Below are 21670 nucleotides of genomic sequence, written 5' to 3'. Positions count from 1 at the left end.
TAGAACTACCATATGACCCAGCAATCCCACTCTGGGACATACACCCTGAGAAAAACATAATTCAAAAAGAGACATTTATCACAATGTTCATTGCAGCACTATTTACAATAGCCAGGACATGGAAGCAACCTAAGTGTCCATCGACAGATGAATGAATAAAGAAGATGTGGCACATATATACAATGGAATATTACTCACCATAAAAGGGAACAAAATTGAGTTATTTGTAATGAGTTGGATGAACCTAGAGTCTGTCATACAGAGTGAAGTAAGTCAGAAAGAGAAAAACAAATACCATTTGCTAACACATATATATGGAATCTAAAAAAAAAAAAAATGGTTCTGCAGAAACTAGGGGCAGGACAGGAATAAAGACACAGATGTAGAGAATGGACTTGAGGACATTGAGAAGCATAAGGGTAAGCTGGGACGAAGTGAGAGAGTGGCATTGACATATGTACACTACCAAATATAAAGTAGATAGCTAGTGGGAAGCAGTCGCATAGCACAGGGAGATCAGCTCATTGCTTTGTGACCACCTAGAAGGGTGGGATAGGGAGGGTGAGAGGGAGAAGCAAGAGGGAGGGGATATGGGGATATATGTTTACATATAGCTGATTCACTTTGATATACAGCAGAAACTATCACAACATTGTAAAGCAGTTATACTCCAATAATGATGTTAAAAAAAAATGCTTATCCACTTTATTTTCAAAAGGTATTCTTATATGTGCATAGAAGTCTGTGTTGACAGGTTTTTATTTTCCTTTCAGTACTTCAAAGATATCACACCATTGTCTTCTTACTTTCAGAGCCCTGACAAGAAGTGTACAATGATCTTAATTTTTGTTATTTTGTTATTTTTTTGTTAAAATTATAATTTCATATTATAATATATGGTATATTATATAGTATTATATTTTATATTACATACATTATATAGAATATGTCATATCATATTATATTAATATATAAGAACATATATTTTATGATAATATAATATATTAATATAAAATGATAATTTAATATTATAAATTATGATATATTATATAATATTTTATTATATTACATACATTGTATAGAATATGTCATATATGTTATATTAATATATAATAACATATTATATGATAATATGTTATTATATTAATATAATGAATAAATTATATTATATTATTATATGATATATATAATATATAATACATATCATATCAATATATTATATATAATCACATAATATATATTATATTATATTACTATAATATAATATATTGATATATATTTCATTATGTTGTATTAATAAATACACAATATATTGATATTATATTATAAGATTTATTTCATATATCATATACTTTATATATAATATACATATTAATATTTGTATATTATATATTACATATTTAATGTTATATTTTAATATATGAATAAATGTAATTTTTATACTATATTTATAATACATGACATATAGTACATCTAATATCTATGATATATTATAATATATTATATATAGTAATCCCATTGCATTCTTTTGTTAAGTAGCCTAGGCATACAGCTTCAATATAATCAAGATTTATAGAGTACCTCCTGTGCACAAAGTATAACAGTAAATATGATGAGGTTCCTACTGTTTAGGAGTTCATAATCTAGTGGCAGAAAAAACATACAGAAACAGGTGGAGCTCAAAAAGACCCAAATTAACAGCTTTTTTTAATCCATTTTTTAAGTGCCATTAAAATATGTGGCTCCTGATTTCAGCTACAATTTTAATGAAGTATGATTTAAAGGTTGTGGCAAGTTTGATAATTTTTACTACATGAATAAGTAAAAAAAAGTATGGCAGTAAATTATTCAAGTTGGATGGATAAAAATTGAAGACTAATGATAAGACTAAAATAATTTTTAGTGATGAAAAACTATATAGTCATTTGAGAATGGGTGGCTGAATTGGAGAACAAATATTTCTTAGAAATGACATAAAAAATAAGTGGCCAAATTGTATGATATTACATAGAATCAGAAAGAAAAACACATTCAGGAATATCTTTAGATAGGGTAAAATATGAAATGAAGCAGTGAGCAAGAGGCACCTTTGAAGGACAATAAGCTAAGAGTCAATGTAGTATAGTCAGATAGTTGTTGCAGCAAATATATACACACACACACAAATACCCACATATATATATATGTACATATATATTTACATATCTATAAATATATATATTACTTTACTGAACTTATATATGTGCATATTTAAATATATGTAAATTTATATTAGGTGAATTATAAGTAATAAATTATATACATATACATCTTTTTCCAGAAGGAGTTGGAGTAATCGTTTGGAATGAGCAAGAAGAAGCCATTTTTTTTCTTTTTCTTAATTATAATGGATTTGAGAGAAAAGGATAAAGGGCCCAATTTTATAATTCTAAGATTGCAATAGGGTAAGTGGCCAAGATTATGTTTTCTTTTCCATGTCTACATTATTTGCAGTAAGACTTATAAAGTGCATAGTCAAATAGTTAAGCTGAATCTATCTTCTGGGGAAAAAAGAAAATCCCCTGAAGTCAAAAAGGAAATAACACTGATTAGAATGACCACAATCTAGAACACTCACACCATTGAATACTGGTGGCAATGTGGAACAATATGAATTCTCATTCATTGCTGGTGAGAATGCAAAATGGTACAGCCACTTCAGAAAACTGTGTGGTAGTTTCTTACATAACTAAACACACTCTTACCATACAATCCAGCAATTGCAATCCTTGGTATTTACCCAAAGGAGTTCAAAACCTGTACACAGATACTTATAGCAACTTTATTCAAGATTGCTAAAACCTAGAAACAACCAAGATGTTCTTCGGGAGGTGAATGGATAAATAAATTAATGTATATCCAGACAATAGACTATTATTCAGCACTAGAAAGAAATGTGCTATCAAGCCATGAAAAGACATGGAGGAAACAAATGCACATTCCTAATTGAAAGAAACCAATCTGAGAAAGCTAAATACTGTATGATTCCAACTATATAGTATTCTGGAAAAAGCAAAACTATGGGAAAGTAAAAAGTCATTTGTTGCCAGATGTTAAGTGTGAGGGAGAGATGAATAGGTGGAGCACAGAGGGCTTTTAGGAAAGTGAAACTACTATGTATGATACTACAATGGTGGATACATGTTATTCTACATTTGTTCAAAGCCATAGAATTACAATACCAAGAGTGATCTTTAATAAAAACTATGAACTTTGGGTGATTATGATGTGTCAGTATAAGTTCATCAATTGTAGCAAATGTACCACTCTGATTAGGGATATTGATAATGGTGGAGGCTGTACACAAGGTGGGGGCAGGAAGTATATAGGACAACTCTGTATCATCTACTAAATTTTGCTGTGAACTTAAAACTGCCTTAAAAAATGAAGTTGATTTAATACAACCAAAAATTCCACATTAATTAGGTAGAATAAGGACTTAAATTCATTTACTAGATCATATATATAGCTAGAATGAAATAAAAAAATTATATTTTTTTAAGAAAAGAAAATAGAATCTGCTAGTACAGAATGACAATAATAAGTAACTTTATTTGTTGAGTATATTTGTTTATTTTGTGCCAGAAACTCTTCAAAGAAATTTATGTGTATTAAATCATTCATTCCACACACAAAATTTTATAAATGTACTTGCATTATTTCCTAATTATTTAGATCAGGTAACTGAGGCCCATGGAATTTAACCAATTTTCCTAATGTCACATAGACCGAAAATGGTAGATCCCAGATTCAAATTCAAGCATTAGAGTTCTTGAGTTATTAACACTCTCTATCTACTAATTTTCATATAGTTATTACTTGAATCTTCCCTATGGTAGTATTATGGTTTTAGGTTATTACATCTAAACTAACAGAATAGTGTGAAAACCAAGTCTCAAAATTATTTAAGTGAAGTAATGTGGGAAACCATTCAATCAGGAAGACTAACTTCTTTCACACTTGCAGGTAAGAGGGAATGCATGCTTGTTCCCATTAGGTTATAGAGTAGGTGATATAGTTGAAGTGATTATTTTCCATGAAGATTATAGGAGATTTCTGTGCTTTGGTTTCCAAAAAAATGGAATCTATTGACACTTTATTCTTTATGTATTTCAAGATAGGCTGGTACTTTTTTTTTTAATCAGATAATGTTGATCTGTATTTCTCATTTTTAAGCTATATTCCATAGAAAAATGTATTCTATGAGATACAAAAGATTATTTTAAGAGATGGCTGGCTGAATTTGTTCGGAAAAATTCTGTGTAGACAAGCTTAAATAAGTTATTGAGTTTTTTCCCTAATATTGAACTCAGTGATAAGTGGGAGCAAAGTATGAAGCCCAGCACCTCATTACAACTCTTGGTGTATTTTTAGGATCATTATTTAAAATTTTGCTACCCTTGAAAACCCTCATGATGTAACTGAGGTAGCTATGCTTATAATAACTTTATTCCAATGAAAAGTATGGTAGTAAACTTTTCAGTGAATAAAGCTAACAGTTAATATTTCAGTGTTGTTAAATAGAATAATTTAAGCTCCACCATATGGTCTACCCATCAACACCTGAGACTAAAGGTATAAGCAGACTCAAATTACAATTAGATACTTATTTTTTCCCCAAGACAAAGATATATTTTCTTTCATTTGTAAAAATTAAAAACAGATCCATTTAGCTATAGGAATTTAGTAAGGAATATTAAAAGTGATAATTGACATAAGTCAGGAAAATATATATTTAACACATTGCATGTATTATTAAGTCATCCATTTGGGGGAAAAAATGAATCCTTACCTCATACTACATTAAAGAATAGATTCTAAGTGGCTTAAGGAAGTATTTTACAGTACTAGATAAATTATTTTTCTTTGTGACTATATTTATAATCTGAAGTGCATGTAAGGCCATATTAAGTAAAGAAGCCAGAAATTATAATACTAAGTACCACAAATACCAAGCAGTTACAAACAACCATATGCTACATTCTTTATTTGAATTATCTAATCAGTTCTTACAATGTACCTAGAACCAGGTACTATTATTTCCTCCTCTTTACATATTTATTAACCTAGCCAATAGAGGTTTTTGTCCAATATTCTAATTGTTTAATATTACAGCAATAAAGTGGTAAAGTCAGAATTTAAAATAATTTAGTTTGGCTTCAAAAATACAACAGCAAAACACAGGTAATATATTCAGATTGTCATAACTTTTTAAAATGTTATATTGTTAGTGATATAAAAGATAATATGGTGAAGTTATCCTCATATAATGTACCTACTGCAGTTTGATATATACTTTTTGAGAATGATTTTGCATTAAAATTTAAATTTAAAATATGCCTATCTCTTGATTCAGTCTTTGCACTTTTAGGAATTTATCTCAGTAATCCCTGTTAGACTTTTTTTTAAAACATCTTTACTGGAGTATAAGTGCTATACAATGGTGTGTTAGTTTCTGCTTTATAACAAAGTGAATCAGCTATACATAAACATATATCCCCATGTCCCTTACCTCTTGAGCCTCCCCCCCACCCTCCTTATACCACCCCTCTAGGTGGTCACAAAGCACTGAGCCAATCTCTGTGTGCTATGCGGCTGCTTCCCACTAGCTTCTATTTTACATTTGGTAGTATACATAAGTCATGCCACTCTCTCACTTTGATCCAGCTTGTCTTTATTCCTGCCCTGCCTCTAGGTTCTTCAGAACCTTTATTTATTTATTTATTTTTTAAGATTCCCTATATATGTGTTAGCATACGGTATTTGATTTTCTCTTTCTGACTTCCTTCACTATGTATGACAGACTCTAGGTCCATCCACCTCACTACAAATAACTCAATTTCGTTTCTTTTTATGGCTGAGTAATATTCCATTGTATATATGTACCACATCTTCTTTATCCATTCATCTGTCAATGGACACTCAGGTTGCTTCCATATCCTGGTTATTGTAAATAGAGCTGCAATGAACATTGTGGTACATGACTCTTTTTGAATTATGGTTTTCTCAGGGTATATGCCCAGTAATGGGATTGCTGGGTCATATGGTAGTTCTATTTTTAAGTTTTTAAGGAACCTCCATAGTGTTCTGCATAGTGGCTGTACCAATTTACATTCCCATCAACAGTGCAAAAGGGTTCCCTTTTCTCCACACCCTCTCCAGCATGTATTGTTTATAGATTTTTTTGATGATGGCCATTCTGACTGATGTGAGGTGGTACCTCATTTTAGTTTTGATTTACATTTCTCTAATGTTTAGTGACATTGAGCATCTGCTCATTTTTGGATTGGGTTGTTTGTTTTTTGGATATTGAACTGCATGAGCTGCTTATAAATTTTTCAGATTAATCCTTTGTCAGTTGCTTCATTTGCAAATATTTTCTTCCATTCTGAGGGTTGTCTTTTCGTCTTGTTTCTGGTTTCCTTTGCTGTGCAAAAGACTTTAAGTTTCATTAGGTACCATTTGTTTACTTTTGTTTTTATTTCCATTTCTCTAGAGGTTGGGTCAAAAGGGATCTTGCTGTGATTTATGTCAGAGTGTTCTGCCTATATTTTCCTCTAAGAGTTTGATAGTGTCTGGCCTTACACTTAGGTCTTTAATTCCTTCTGAGTTTATCTTTGTGTATGGTGTTAGGGAGTGTTCCATTTTCATTCTTTCAACATGTAGCTCTCCAGTTTTCCCAGCACCACTTATTGAAGAAGCTGTAATTTCTCCATTGTATATTCTTGTCTCCTTTAGCAAAAATAATGTGACCATATGTGCGTGGGTTTATCTCTGGACTTTCTATCCTGTTTCATTGATCTATATTTCTATTTTGTGCCAGTATGGAGTCTGAAGTCCAGGAGCCTGATTCCTCTAGCTTAGTTTTTCTTTCTCAAGATTGCTTTCACTATTCGGGGTCTTTTGTGTTTCCATACAAATTGTGAAATTTTTTGCTCTACCTCTGTGAAAAATCCTTTTAGACCTTTTAACTATTTTTCACTACACATGAAAAAATGTGACTGAAATTTTTAGGAAGCAATTAGTTTTCTAACTGGGCTTTTAGAAAACAGAATATAACAAATATGAAATAAGTGCTAGAATAGAATCTAGGTATTGCCTAGTCTATCCATGTACTTGATAGTTACCAAATAGAGACCTGGAGAGGTTAAATATTTATTTCTATAGCTAATTCTTTTGGAGATCCGAGTAGAATATAATATTCTGTTGCCTGTTCCATAGATATTTTATTTACATTATTCTGCAGACATTAGTCATGTAATTCTGCAGATGTTTTGTTACTCATGGAAAATAATCATATAATTTGTACCATGGTTTAAGAAATCTGTTGTTCTTACAAAATTCTAGCTCCTCAAAATACACATATGCCAAGTTATGCTACTCTGATGAACATGAAGAGATAAAGGCTTTGTCTTGGACAGCTAAACAGATTATATGTGAATATATTGTTTTAGAGTTATTTATAGAAAAATATTAAATATCCTTCATAATCCCTGCCAGTGCATATTAAAGCTCAAAATAAACAATGTCATTATCTAGTAATAACAAACTCCACAAAAGGAAGAATATTTTTGAAAAATTAATACTATAATTATTACTGTTAAAATGTTCATAGTACCAAAATTTAAGGATGACAAAGTTAAAATGACCCAACACTTCCCAGCCAATACCATGGCATACCGCAGAGAACACTATTCAGGTTTGCAAGTATCCTTCCTAGATATTTCTCTATGTACCACATACTTGTATTTTTTCTCCTCATTTCAATTTCACATAAAAGATATTATGCTTTGGAAATGTTTTCTTGTTTGAAAAATACACCTATTATTTTCCTTTTAGGTATAGTAGAATATTCTCTAAAATTTTCTCTAATAATGATCATTATTCTGTTCCAACTTTTCTCTATTATATAAAATGTTGCAATGGATCTCCTTAAGCATGTAACCTTGTATTCTGGTGTCAGTATTTCTAATAAATAGAAGACATGTAGTTGGCAGGTCAAATAGTATGCATTTTATATTTGTTAGTAAAAATCATCTCAAAGAGATATTCTAGTTTAAACTTCCAACAATTGTGTATGAAACGAGTACTTCCCCAAAATCTTGCCAGTTATCAATTATAATTTTTTTTAAAAATTTGGCTTATCTTAATGGTATTTCACAAGTATTTTAATTTGAATTTTAGATATTATTTGAGATATTCAATTCATTTAATGTGCTCATTTAGTTTATGGGTAATTTGTGTTACTTCTTATGTTGACTGATTCATGTCTATAGTTAATGATACTTAATAACTTTGCTCCCTGATTGTTTTTGTTTATTTTCCTGTGGGGCTGACTCTTTTCTTATTTCTTTGAAATAACTATTTATATAACTATTTTCTAACCTATTATTTATTGCAAATAAATGTTTCCAGTCTTCTTTCTTACTTTTCAGAACATCGTATTTTTCAGAATATTCATATTGCCTTTGCCACCTACAATTGATTTAATTTTCATATGTTCAATTCAATCAATGTTTTACTTTATGGTTTCTTAATGACTTGTCTTCTGGCTTGTCACAGCCAAAAAATATTCAAATATCTATATATATATATATATAACTATACTGTTATTTATATCTTTACCTATAAGTGTATTTTTCTATAGATTTATTATATATATATATATGTTTTTTTGTGTGTGTATGTGTGCATGTACTCTTCTGTCAAAATCTTTCATTCATCTGAATTTTTTTATATATATATGAGAAAAAATAGATAAAAACTTTAATTATTTCCCAACTTGATCATTTCAATATCATTTTAAATATTGTTCAATAATAATCTGTAATATGTTTAAATCCCATATATACATGGCATTTCTATTTCATGTATTTCTTGGCTTATTTTATGATGTGAATGGGAAACAGGACACTAAAATAAAAGCTTCCACCCAAAAGCCTTGCATTAGTTTTATAGCCTGCTTCTGGCTGGTTTAGGTCCTAGTGGTTCAGAGTATAAGTTAAATGACAACAGATATTCTTAGGCCAGAATTGTAGATTCTATGGCAGTACATTTTCTGCTAAAACTTAGAAGGCATCTAGATGATTTGCTTTCAGTTACTTCCATGGGAAATAAGCACGGTCAAAAACATCTGATTGTGATGTTTAACCCTGAATTAGCATTATTTTAAGGGCTCTGTTTTTGAAATTTCCCTCTCTTTCTTCTTCTCAAGCCCATCTGAGATTAAAAACTTGATTGAGAAGACAAAAGAAACTTGAGAAAAGCCATAAAATGGACAAAAGCATAATTTGGTCTTAGCCTCTTTACTTGTACCTGTTATATGTCTGAGGATAGATCCTTGAATGTTCTTGCAAAGGGCTCTAAGAGAATCTTATCTCTTTGTCTTTAGTTTTCGTTTGTTTGTTTCTTTGTTTTTGTATTATCTATTATCTTTTTCAAGGCTGTGAAGTGCCAAATAATTGAACTCTCTTTTTTTTAGGTACAATAAATCTTCAGTAATTTTATTTATTTATTCTCAGTGTTATTGAGATATAATTGACATATAGCATTGCATAAGTTTAAGTTTTACACCATAATAATATGACATATAACCCACATGAAAAGAGAGTTTCCCTTTACAGTACTGTATCTTTCCATTTTTCTGCAATTGGCTAATTCTTCTCTGATATTTTACCTCTTTTACTAAAAACAGCAGGATGTAGCCACCATAGTTCAACATTCTATTTGGTTAGATAACTTCATCAAGAGCTACTGATCAAGTTATTTAGTTTGATTTCCAAATAAAAACAAATTTTGCCAAGGCATGACTAGAGCCTTTATTTTCCAGTATGAATAACTTTCTGTCATTGTCATATAGTTAATTAGATGCTCATTGCTTTGTTGATTCTTTTTAAATTAATAGTTTATAAAATAACACTGTAAAACACACTTGTCATTTCATTAGAACAGTAAGATAAACAAGCATATATTATTGTCCAATATTGCTATGTGTACATGGAATAATTATATCTTTTACAAAGACAACATATCATGTCTTTACTACATAACAAAATCCTATAGTTTTAGACTACAAAGTCCTTTAAGATCATTGCTTCAAAACCCTTTATTTTAGATATGATTATTTGAGACCTTGAGGTATTAACCAGGTAAGTCCTAAATCATGAAGTAATATAGGCACAACTGACCTAATGTCAGATATTTATATCCTTAAGGAAGTTTGTGTTTCACATTATGCGTTCTGTCTTACACTTTCAAATTAATTTCATATGGGTAGGTAGTTTGAGCTCTGAGATTTAATATCTTCTCTTCAGCCCAATGACAGAAGCAAAACACAAGAATGAACCCTAAATCCCCAAATCATATGTAGAAAATATACAATGCTGTTTAAAATGAAACCAGCTATTCCCATAACAAGAAGTCGGGTCTCTAAGGAAGCTATATTATTTTCAGGATAAAAAATATTGATTCTTGATTAGACAGAACTACTCATCAATTTTGTTGTCCACATCCACTGCCAACACCTAAAACCACTTCTGTTAAATCAATTTACGAAAATATTAAATATGACAAAGAAAAATAAAAATTACACTTCTGCAAAGAATGGAAAACAAAAAGTGCCACTGCATTTGAGAAGTATTTGAAGTTGCTTTTCAAAAAGAAGATTAGCTACAGAATATTGCAATCTGTGACAAAAAAGAAAGACTTTGGTATCACACACTCAGTTTATTTTATTTTCTTTGCAATCCATATAGGATTACACCCTATCACTGTGTTCTTTTGAAAGATTTTTTGAAGAATTTGTATAATAGAGAAAAAAGATTTTAATTACTATCTCTCAGATGAGAGATTTCTACTCTGTTAAAACAGATAATTTGGGGTCAAAATACATAATATAACCTGTTTTATTTCTATAAATAACATTCCAATATTTTACAGAATTATCCACAGATAAAATTTATTTCCTTTTTCATTAAAGTAAGCTAACACAGAAGTAAACAACAGAGCAAGAGAGAGAGAGAGCGGGAGGAAGAGAATATACATTGTAATTTAGAATCTTTTAAAATTTCAAACACAGATGTTGTTACATGTTTTCTCAATGGAAAATCACAATTATAGTAACTCCTCAAAGTTAATAGTAATTGATTTACTTATAACTTTAATAATGTAATCAATTAAGAAGCAAACTTAAAATATACTGTGTAGATATGTATTTTAATATTACTAGTTAAAAATAGAATGCAAATCAAAATAGAAAAATAGTTTCATATTTTGATAAACAAAAATGTAAACAAGTAGTTAGAAGATGTGTTAATAAATGTTGCAATTAACATCCCTTACCATCAAATTTGTACTCACTGAATGCATTTTCAATGAATTAAATGAGGAATGAACTCACTAAAATATTTGACTAACTTTTCAGCTTAGTGATTTTCAGGAATTAAAGAATCACAGCTGAAAATATAGTATTTAGATCTGGCTCTGTAAGGTTTAGGAAATAGTCTTAGCTTTATAGAAACCCAGTGCGTTCTTCAAACACTGTCAGGTCATGGTTCACATGTCGATCAACAGGAGTCAGAGATAAAAAGGAAATTTTAAAGACCCCATTGAAAGCTGCTGGCAGCCGCAAACACAGAACTGAAAAGGAACATTAGACACCATTCTGTTTATAGCAATTAACTGGACTCAAAGCACTGTCAGCAGTTCCGGAAGTGTGGTTCTTCTTTGAGTCTGTTGTTCAATATTCAAACCGGGTGAAAAATTGAATACATCCCTCTGCTGCAACTAATACATATGATAAACTCTGGACCTAAAGTTACAATGATGTATCCTTAATGCATCCAGGAATTGTCACCAAATGGAATGTGTGAAAAAAAGCAGTGGTTCTGTGTAGATTTTGTGCTAGTAGATTTTTTTCCCAGGTTAAAACACAGAAATTTTAATAAAAATCCTCCAATCAGTAACTAACCAGCCATCCCTCTGGCAACATTTAACAGAGCTGACTTCATTCTCTTATTAATACAAAGGACACTGGCCCAAACCTTTAACCTTAAATAGTCATATGACTGAGCACACATTTTTATTTTTTAAAAGTAAGTGACAATGTAAGGGAGTAGGACAAGCAATATTTATGCAGTCACATAATTGGCAGTGCTGCCTTTTGGTTGTGTGAATTAGTGGGCATTCATCCTCATCCTTTTTAGTAAGAGAACTAGAAAAATAGATATATGCAATCAGTCTTCCAAATTAATATATGATAATTTTGCACTCTACTTTTATTATATTATGAGTTTTTAATGAACCCTAAGACTTTCTACTCAACTGGCATTTCCGAATACAAACTCTGATAATAGTCTTGAAGAAAATAGGTGAAAATAAACTTGCAAGTCATTATAATATTAAGACAGCACAGTGACATAGTTAATAAACTACAAATATTGAGTGATCTGTATGTCAAAGTACTTACATAAATAATTATTATGGAAAAAGTCCTATGCCTATAAGAAGTTTATGCAGAGACCTCTCTGAGGCATGGCACAAATGACAGACCTAACATTCAGAATAGAACTGGTAACAGTTTGTTAAACCATCCGTATCCTACATACAAATTCCCTCTACAGGAATTTGAAGACTGTTGTACCTTGAGGACAAACAGTGCAACAACGAACTACAAGCTTGCTCACTTCTCCTGTCTGTCTTCCAGCTGCATTCTATTACTTGTTATTTGGGGTTTCTTAGCTTGATGGTAGAGTCTGTGTTTTGCTCTCTGATTAAGGATAAGCCTTAGGCAAGGTATTCTCCCTGGGTGTCAGTGAGTGTGAACTTTTTGGTTCTCCTGCACTGCTTCCATCTATAGTTCTGGATTTAGCACTTAGTCCTGCCCTGTTCTTCCCTCCTTGTTCTCTTTTTCCAGCTTCAGTAATACCAATATACCTTTCAGCATCTTCTTTGTTGCACCCCTTCCCTACCTGTCCTGATGGACATGAATCAGTTAAGCACATTTGCACTTTGCCCCTTCCTCCTATTTTAAATTTTTATGTATAGCAAAAGTTTAGTATCCTTAAAAAGGGGGGGGGGAGATATCAAAGAAAATAAGTGATTGTTGCCTTTCCTATCATAGATGAAACATATTATTCCATAGGAGATAAAGGACAGAAGGATCAGGTGGTTTCTTGGCCCTCCTGCACAGCTGCTATTCCCTTCCCCCAGATGTGCTCCATAATGGACACTTCTTAGGGCTCTTCAACAATGTTTTACAAACAATGCTGCAATGAATAGCCTTGTACATGTATGGTATTAGAAAAATAGATGATAGATAGATAGATGAAATGTGCTAGTGTAAACTTCAGATAGATTTTAGAGAAGAATACACCTTGTCAAATAAATTTGATTTTGGAAAGAAGTAAATATTTATGTAAGAAAAACTAAAATTAACCACAAAAAAAAATTTATTTTCTAAAATTTAAGTACTAACTGAAACATATGAAACATACTGACTCTATACCAAAGTTAACACACACAAAAACACACAGAAATGAGATAATGTGTAAGCATTTTATATACTATTAAGCTCTGTACCAATATAAGTTATTAGTTGCACTAGCATATTAATGGGTTGGGTGGGAAAGAATAGAAGGAGCTAGTTTCATTCAGAAGGGTATTAGAGCAATCTAGGTAAATACAAGTCAAGTATGAGACAGAAGGGTTTCAACAGTACTGTAAAATAGCAGGAGGGTTTATTATATTTGGACTAGATACATAAAAGCCATCAGAAGTAATATTGACTGATCTATCTAGTATTGCATTTCCAACCCCATGTTGCCTTCCCTTACACTCCATACCCCAAAACTGACTCACTTCCAATGTGACCAAAGTCTGGTGTAGTGTGTTGTGCCTGGATTTTTAGATGACCTGGATGAGAACAATCTAATTGTATGATAGATCATGGAGCTCTTGCTGTTAATCCAGACTCATAGAAATTCATATAATAATAATAATAGTAATAATAATAATCGTAGTCAATGCTAGGCATACTTATAAGAACTTCATAGGTCCTAACTCACTTCTTCTTTACGAAAGTTCATAATTTGGTACATATTTTCCTCTATTGTATAGATAATGGTTATAAGGTATGAAAGATTCATGTAAATTAATCAAGATAATATAACTATTATATGACAGGGTCAGGCCAGTTGACTCCAGAGTGCGGCTCTTTATGACTGAGCTATTGTTCCTAAGGAGATTAACACATTTGTTGTAACAGGCATAATTTTTTTCTGACATCTCTCAAAGTGGCCGAACCAACACACAGGTATCCCCCAAATTCCTTTTTACTTAGACTTAGTGATTTTCCTGCTTCCTTTCTTCCCTCACTCCTTCATCTTCCATAATCCAACTTTGCATGGTGTTCTTAAGTACTGAATACTGACATTTGGAAGTGTTCTTGAATATCTGAATTAATAAATTATTTCTCAAAAATGTCATTTTCTTGTCTCAAACACTCAGATGGCTAAAGAAAGAAAACATAACTGAAGCAGTCTTGAAATAGCAAAGCCATGATTAGCTGGGCCAAGTCTAACATGATCCAAAATTAACTACTGAAATATCTAATGAAAAGTCTGTTGTGAGATTTGTAAAGATCACCTCAGCCCAGCCTTACCAATGTCTGTTATTATAAAAGCTATCATCTCATTTCACCATTAAATAGCATGACTTAGAGCAAAAGTCAACATATAGCCTGTTGGCCCCCATTGACTTGAAATCTTGTAGATGTGATAGCCAATCACCACAGTAAATTTGTTCTGCTCCAAGACAAGATGGGAAGATGATTGTATCAGGACATAGTAATATTAGTTTTGAAAATATGTCAATAAATAAGTGAACATACATTTAAAGCATAAGACATTTTAGCAATTTTATATTTAGGTCTATGTCAATGCCAATAGTGCCCAACTTGAAATGGATTGGCAAGGAGGTAGGAAGAAATATGAAAACTGGGAGGAAAATTAGTAGATGAGGTATGTAATACTATTTTTTTTAATTTATTTATTTATTTTTGGCTGTGTTGAGTCTTCGTTGCTGTGTGCAGGCTTTCTCTAGTTGCAGCGAGAGAGGTCTACTCTTCACTGCAGTGCACAGGCTTCTCACTCTTGTGGCTTCTCTTGCCGTGGAGCACAAGTTCTAGACATGTGGGCTTCAGTAGTTGTGGCTCACGGGATCTAGAGCGTAGGCTCAGTAGTTGTGACTCACGGGCTTAGTTGCTCCGTGGCATGTGGGATCTTCCTGGCCCAGGGCTCGAACCCATGTCCCCTGAATTGGCAGGTGGATTCTTAACCACTATGCCACCAGGGAAGTCCCCTGTAATACTCTTTTGTAACAACTGATAAAACTTTGCCTAAGGGCCTATATCATTAATGTATAATATATTTTCCCTTGAATCACTATTCACATGATTTTAGTTTTACAATTTTCAAAATTAATAATTTAATAAGATAAATTATTTTATTGCTAATATATTTAAAACTATCATTAAATATGAACACTTTATGAACTGTGAACCATTTGAAGAGAGCATGAAAATCTTCTCTGTGAACTTTAATATACAAAGTACAGAAATGAGCTTTCACAATGTAGCCCAAGGAGACTGTAAACTAAAACAGACAATTACCAGCCTGGGGAAAAAAATTTATTTGAAAAACAAAAGCAAATATCTGTATTATAAGCATTTTACGTTTATATACAATTTTAATGGATGCATAGTTAAATATGTTAAAGCTTAAACATTTTGATGGGATGAAGTATCTAACATTTAAGTAGACGAATATGAAGAACATACCAATGTAATCTTTTAAGAAAATATTTGTAATTTTGTCTCTGATATTTTTGTAATGATAATAATAATGCTGCCGATGAATTTGATAAACCTAATACCCAAGACTTAAACAAGGATACATGTATTTTATGTGAATGTTATTTCTCTTTTTTTTGTGAAAAGAAGTCTCTATTTTACACCCTGAATTTACTTACATTTAGTTTCTTTTAGCACATAGCTAATAAAATCACTAAGAGCTGAAACCATGTTAAACAACTTAATATGCAAATGAAGGTACTCTGTAAAAGCCACACTTCATCTTCTCCATAAACAGAAATAATTTTCCCATACACTGAATCAAGAAAAGTCTGTCAAGAAGGGGAGGAATAAATATTACTAATTTCTTAAATTCATAGGAAGAGTAGATAACGTGACTTTCTCTGGGCCAGTACCTGCTCTAATAATTTCTCCTTATAATTAGTTTATGCCTATCAGGTTGAAAAGAGAAACCTGCATTCTCACTGACATTGAAAAATATTGTTAATTAGCTAATTTCTTAATTGCAAAATTAGCATCTTACTTAACAATAATAACTCATCTCAAAGTAAAGTAATTAATTTAAAGACAAAAAGTTACCCATGGAGAATCTCAGAGGAACAATTGATATATGATATTTTATTTCTATTTGCACATGCCTCCATATTTAAAGTGATTCTTAAGGAAACCTTGGTTCAAAGGAATCTATCAACATGGAGAGTTTGTAGACAAGATCTTTGTCATTAGTTTTAGGGGAAAAATAATCTCAGCATATTTTGACTACCTTTTCTCTGTTTTGTCAGTGAATTATTTTCAGAATGCTTTCTCTTACATATTTTTAAATTCACAGCTGGTAACAATCATGCCAACATGTTACTTTTTTTTTTTCCAGCATGCTACTTTAAAAAATACACTGTAAAACGTGCTCAAAGTGTGTAATCCATCTTGCTAAGCTTATGCCTGGATTCATCATTTCCAGGCTCGTCTCCTCACCATTCCTGTAAATTCATAAAGGGGGACTTTCCAGCTTGATCTGCAAGTACCTTTCCAAGTGTGATGCTTTCTTCTCTACAGATCACCATAACAATTCAAGTGTAAATCAACAGCAATTCTAGACTAGATTACCACAATAACTTTCCAACTGTCCCATCTTCCTAGACTCTCTTCACACTGACTATGTGCTAGACACTTTTCTAAGCTTCAAATATTAACTCATTTTATCCTCCAAATGATTCTATAAGTTAGGTATCATAACTACCCTAATTAAGGCATACAAAGGTTACCTGCCATAAATTAATGAATCCTAGTGTCAGAACTGAGATTGGAATCCAGGCAGAATTATACTGCCATGCTTTGAGTTTAATCATAAAATTAGCTCTGATTTGGACTGTTCAGTGATACTCTTTTTGGATAGCATGCAAACACCTTACCATGACTTACAAGGATGTTTCTCCTGTAAAATATCTCAGCATGCTCCTTATACTGCACTGCAGACCTACAGAAATATTTTTATTTTCATGAAGATTCCAGAGTCTTGGTTTATTATGATTTTTACACAGCTGCTTCTTTCTTCCTTTATATCTTAGCTTAATGGCTTACTTGAAGAGGTCATAAGCCTTAGATATATGATGAAACTATGCTATTAAAACATCTGATGTATCTCCTATCGTAGCACTCATCATGCTTTACTATAACTGTATGTTTGTCTCTTCATAAGACTGTATGATTTGTGAATATAAGTACCATATATATCATATTTTATTCCCACAAGTTAGTAAAAGCCTTGACACACAGTAAAAAATCAATAGACATTAGCTAAATAGACCAATGAAAAAATAGATGAATGGATAAATGGAAGAATTTATCAAATTTATTTTCTATTATATTATATATAAAATACTATATATTATATATAAAGTACAATATATTACATATAAGATTGTATATATTTAATAGAAATATAATATTTCTATCATATTTTTGCAGATATATAAATAGTGACATTTGTAAATGTGATTTCTTGTCTACAACTGTAAATGTATCAGAAGCTACAAAGTAAGCCAAACTCAAGGGTGACATGGTTAAGGAGAAAATCTAGTTTTAAATGCTACTAATGTACTTTTTGATATTTTGTTTAATGAGTATTTTATGACTTTGTATGTACATAGAACTGTACTAGGAGTCATGATAGAGTGAGGTATAAATCTCAGTATTTTTTTTAAAAATTTGCCTGGGAAGTCATGATTCAATGAAAATACAAAATATAGAGTAGCATGAATTACTTCTAATAAAGGTTGTAGAAGATAAATGCAGCTAAACTTCTGAGAACCGAAAGAAAGACCTGCAGTGAACAAGAGAGGACTCACAAAGAAAGAAATTTGGGTGGAACTGGGGAGTTGTAAAACTGTACATAAGTCATGAGGAATAAATAAGACAAACAAATATGGGAAATATGTAGTTTGTCAAGGTTTGTAAATATTCTGCAGAAGATGAAATATTTTTAGACCAGGAGCAAACACAGGGGCACATGACATAAATCGGACAGAAAAAGGAAGTGCAGTCTGTGTGGTGATGGAGTTATGTAATAGCCACTCAAAAGATATTCCACCTTGCATCATATTTGTCATTATTAATTAGAAATAGCCACAAGTCAACTGAGACAGCTGAAACAATGTATTTTGTTTAGTAATGAATCATGGCTGCTTTTGCTCTTTCTATCACAGACAAACACAACAGGGCTTAATGAGATAATTCTTTCAAATATGTATGATATTATTACATTAAAAGGCATAATTGAGTATTATATGTCCATAAATAAATAAATTTCATTAAGATATCATTAAACTTAGGCTAATTTTAACTTAGTTAATTAGAATTAACTAATTAAACAATTTGCCATACCCAACTTAGGAATATCCAGAGCAACTCTGCACTGGAATCCCAACTTTGACAACTGCATTGTTTGTCTTCTAGTAAACTCTCAAGTTTTCTTCTCATGGGCTTGTACAATGGAATAATGATGAATTGTCTGAAGGCTTTTAGTGAGAGTGATCCATTTTTACATCCTTTACAAGCATTGACCAGTTAATTATTTTTATGCTTTCTCTTCTTCAGACTCTCCTTTCCATCAATGTTTAAATTAAATGTTTAAGGGGAAGGAGTTGAGACATTTGCTTAACTGAAACTATTCTCTTTTCCCTTTAGTGAATAATAAAAATTCTTAGGAAACTATCTTTAATAAGTAAAGTTAAAGTGATGTACAATTATAGAATTAAAACTAAAAATATTTTTGATCATTTGGTCAATTACTATAAGCTCTTCCAGGTAAATTTTTGCCTTTCTTGGAAAAAAAAATACATTTTGTTTTTATCATCATTCTTGGTAATATTTGGTAGAAAGAATAATTTCAAGTCAGATGCTAGCTTTTGCATGTGTCTGAAAATCACATGATTTGAATCAAAACCAGTAGATGAAATAAAATGCAAAACACTTTATATTTTTTATTCAGTAACTAGTCATGATCCTACTTGCTACTCCAAACACATATACCCAAAGAAAAATAAATTACTTTAGTAAGTTCGCTGGCCTTACTTTCCTAACAAGAAGATTCCCACAGCTGGATTCTTAATGCAAAACACATATTAAACATTCTCAGTGACTTTTAATTCAAGATGGAGAACTAAACTCATTCCTCAACTCTTTTTGATGACCACATTTAATTTTCTGTAAAGGAATACAAAGGGAAGCAACTCATAGAAGCAAGAAGCAGTGGAGGTGAGCAATAAGGAAAAGAGCATTCAGTGCCTTTCTAGGAAAGAACATGCTGATGTAAGAATGTTAACAAATGGCACAAAATTGAGGAAGCTTCAGGCTGCAGTTCAGGTGGAAATTGCTCCATATATAGGAGAAAACCAAGAAACAAATTATGAAGTTTAATGGGAGGCAGAAACCAAGTTATATAGATGGATGAGAAAACTCAATATTATCATCATAAACATTTCCTTATGTTTAGTTTATAAAGGTAAAGATATTTCATTTGTTATCCCCAAATTCATCACCTTTGGAATTTGACTATATGAGAACGAGGCAAGGCTAACTGTAAGAATTTTGATTGAAAAGAATAATGATGGTGAATTTGCATTGACCAATATCAAACCACTCTAAAGCTATAGTATTTAAATCAGTTTGATACTATCTCAGCAACAGTCAGAGCAATCATTGAAACATTATGAAGCAAGAATCAGTCTCGAGTAAGGTACTGTAATATAAGCTAAATATTTTATTTAATTTAATTGGCAGTTTCAATCATAAAATTCTATATGATGTACATCTAAATATGTCCATATATGCTTACACCTTTCTTAATTTCTGTATGTATTCTGACTTAATTTGGTTGATTTGATCTGCTTCTGAAAGAGGTTTGTTAAATATGGCCATTGAGATTCTATATGTTCCTTTTATACCAAATAGTTTCATCATTATGGTTCAATGTTATCAACTTAGGGTATATAGAGGTTTTTGTTGTTAATTTTATATTGTTTAATGAAAAATGTGCAATTTTATTTTATATATTAATATTGTAGATCTTACTTTTGTTGATGTTAAATTTGCCTAAAATATCCCCTTCATTGCTTTTATTAAAATCCCCTTGGCCATTTTTCTTTCTTATGTTTGTACATTTTAGGGAAAAAAGTTTATTCATTCAAACATTCCAATTCTTCTATTTTTGGAATTCCTCTTTAACAGTTGCTTTAAGTTTCACAACTAAATCATCTGCAATTATTTAGACCTAATTATATGTTTTTGTATTTACTTGGCTTCTTGCATTTCTTATATCCATGTCTTCTCTGTTTTTTTTAGATTTAATTGTTTTTCTTTTTTTCAGGAAGAATATATAATGTATGTACTTTATGAATCCTCACTTGTCAAGATTTTCCTCAATTCTTGATCAAAAGTTTGGCCAATGAGAGGATGCTAAGTTTAGATATTTATTCTTAAATTTGAAGGTAGTGTTCCATTGTTTTTAGTATCCTGTATTTCAGAAAAGTGTTCTGAAAAGAGCCATAACATAATTATTTTGTAAATATACTCCCCTTCTCCCCAAGTTGTAGGACACTTAATATTTCCTATTTATCTGTAGAGTTCAATATTTCTTTTGTACATATTAATGTGCTTTCTCACATTAATGATACTAAATTTGAAAGACACTTTGGTCTCTTTCCATGATTTTTTTTCATAGGTTTTGGTATATTTTCTTCAATAATGATTTTGTATTTGTGCATGTGTGTTGTCTCTTGTATCTTGCTTTGGATATATTAATAACTAATAAATGGATATGGATATTAGAAACACTGGATCAATTGTTGACCTCAAATTTTCTCTCATAATTTTTTTTTTTTTTTTTTTTTTTGGTATGCGGGCCTCTCACTGTTGTGGCCTCTCCCGTTGTGGAGCACAGGCTCTGGACGCGCAGGCTCAGCGGCCATGGCTCACGGGCCCAGCCACTCCGCGGCATGTGGGATCTGCCCGGATCGGGGCTCGAACCCGCGTCCCCTGCATCGGCAGGTGGACTCTCAACCACTGCGCCACCAGGGAAGCCCTCTTTCATAATTTTTAACTTTTATTGTGTAGGAGTATTTTATGGGAGAGCTCATCAGCTTTTTCATATGACTAATATGATAACTATTTTTTGCTGCTATATTTTTCAACTACTAGCCTAAATACTAGTAATAATTACTTAATGAACTTAATGTTTCAAAGACAGGTCTCCCTTCTCTCTCTCTC

This window comes from Stenella coeruleoalba (genome assembly GCF_951394435.1).
Source record: "Stenella coeruleoalba genome assembly, chromosome: 13".
NCBI classification, from domain to species: Eukaryota; Metazoa; Chordata; class Mammalia; order Artiodactyla; family Delphinidae; genus Stenella; species Stenella coeruleoalba.
This window is presented reverse-complemented; position numbering follows the sequence as displayed.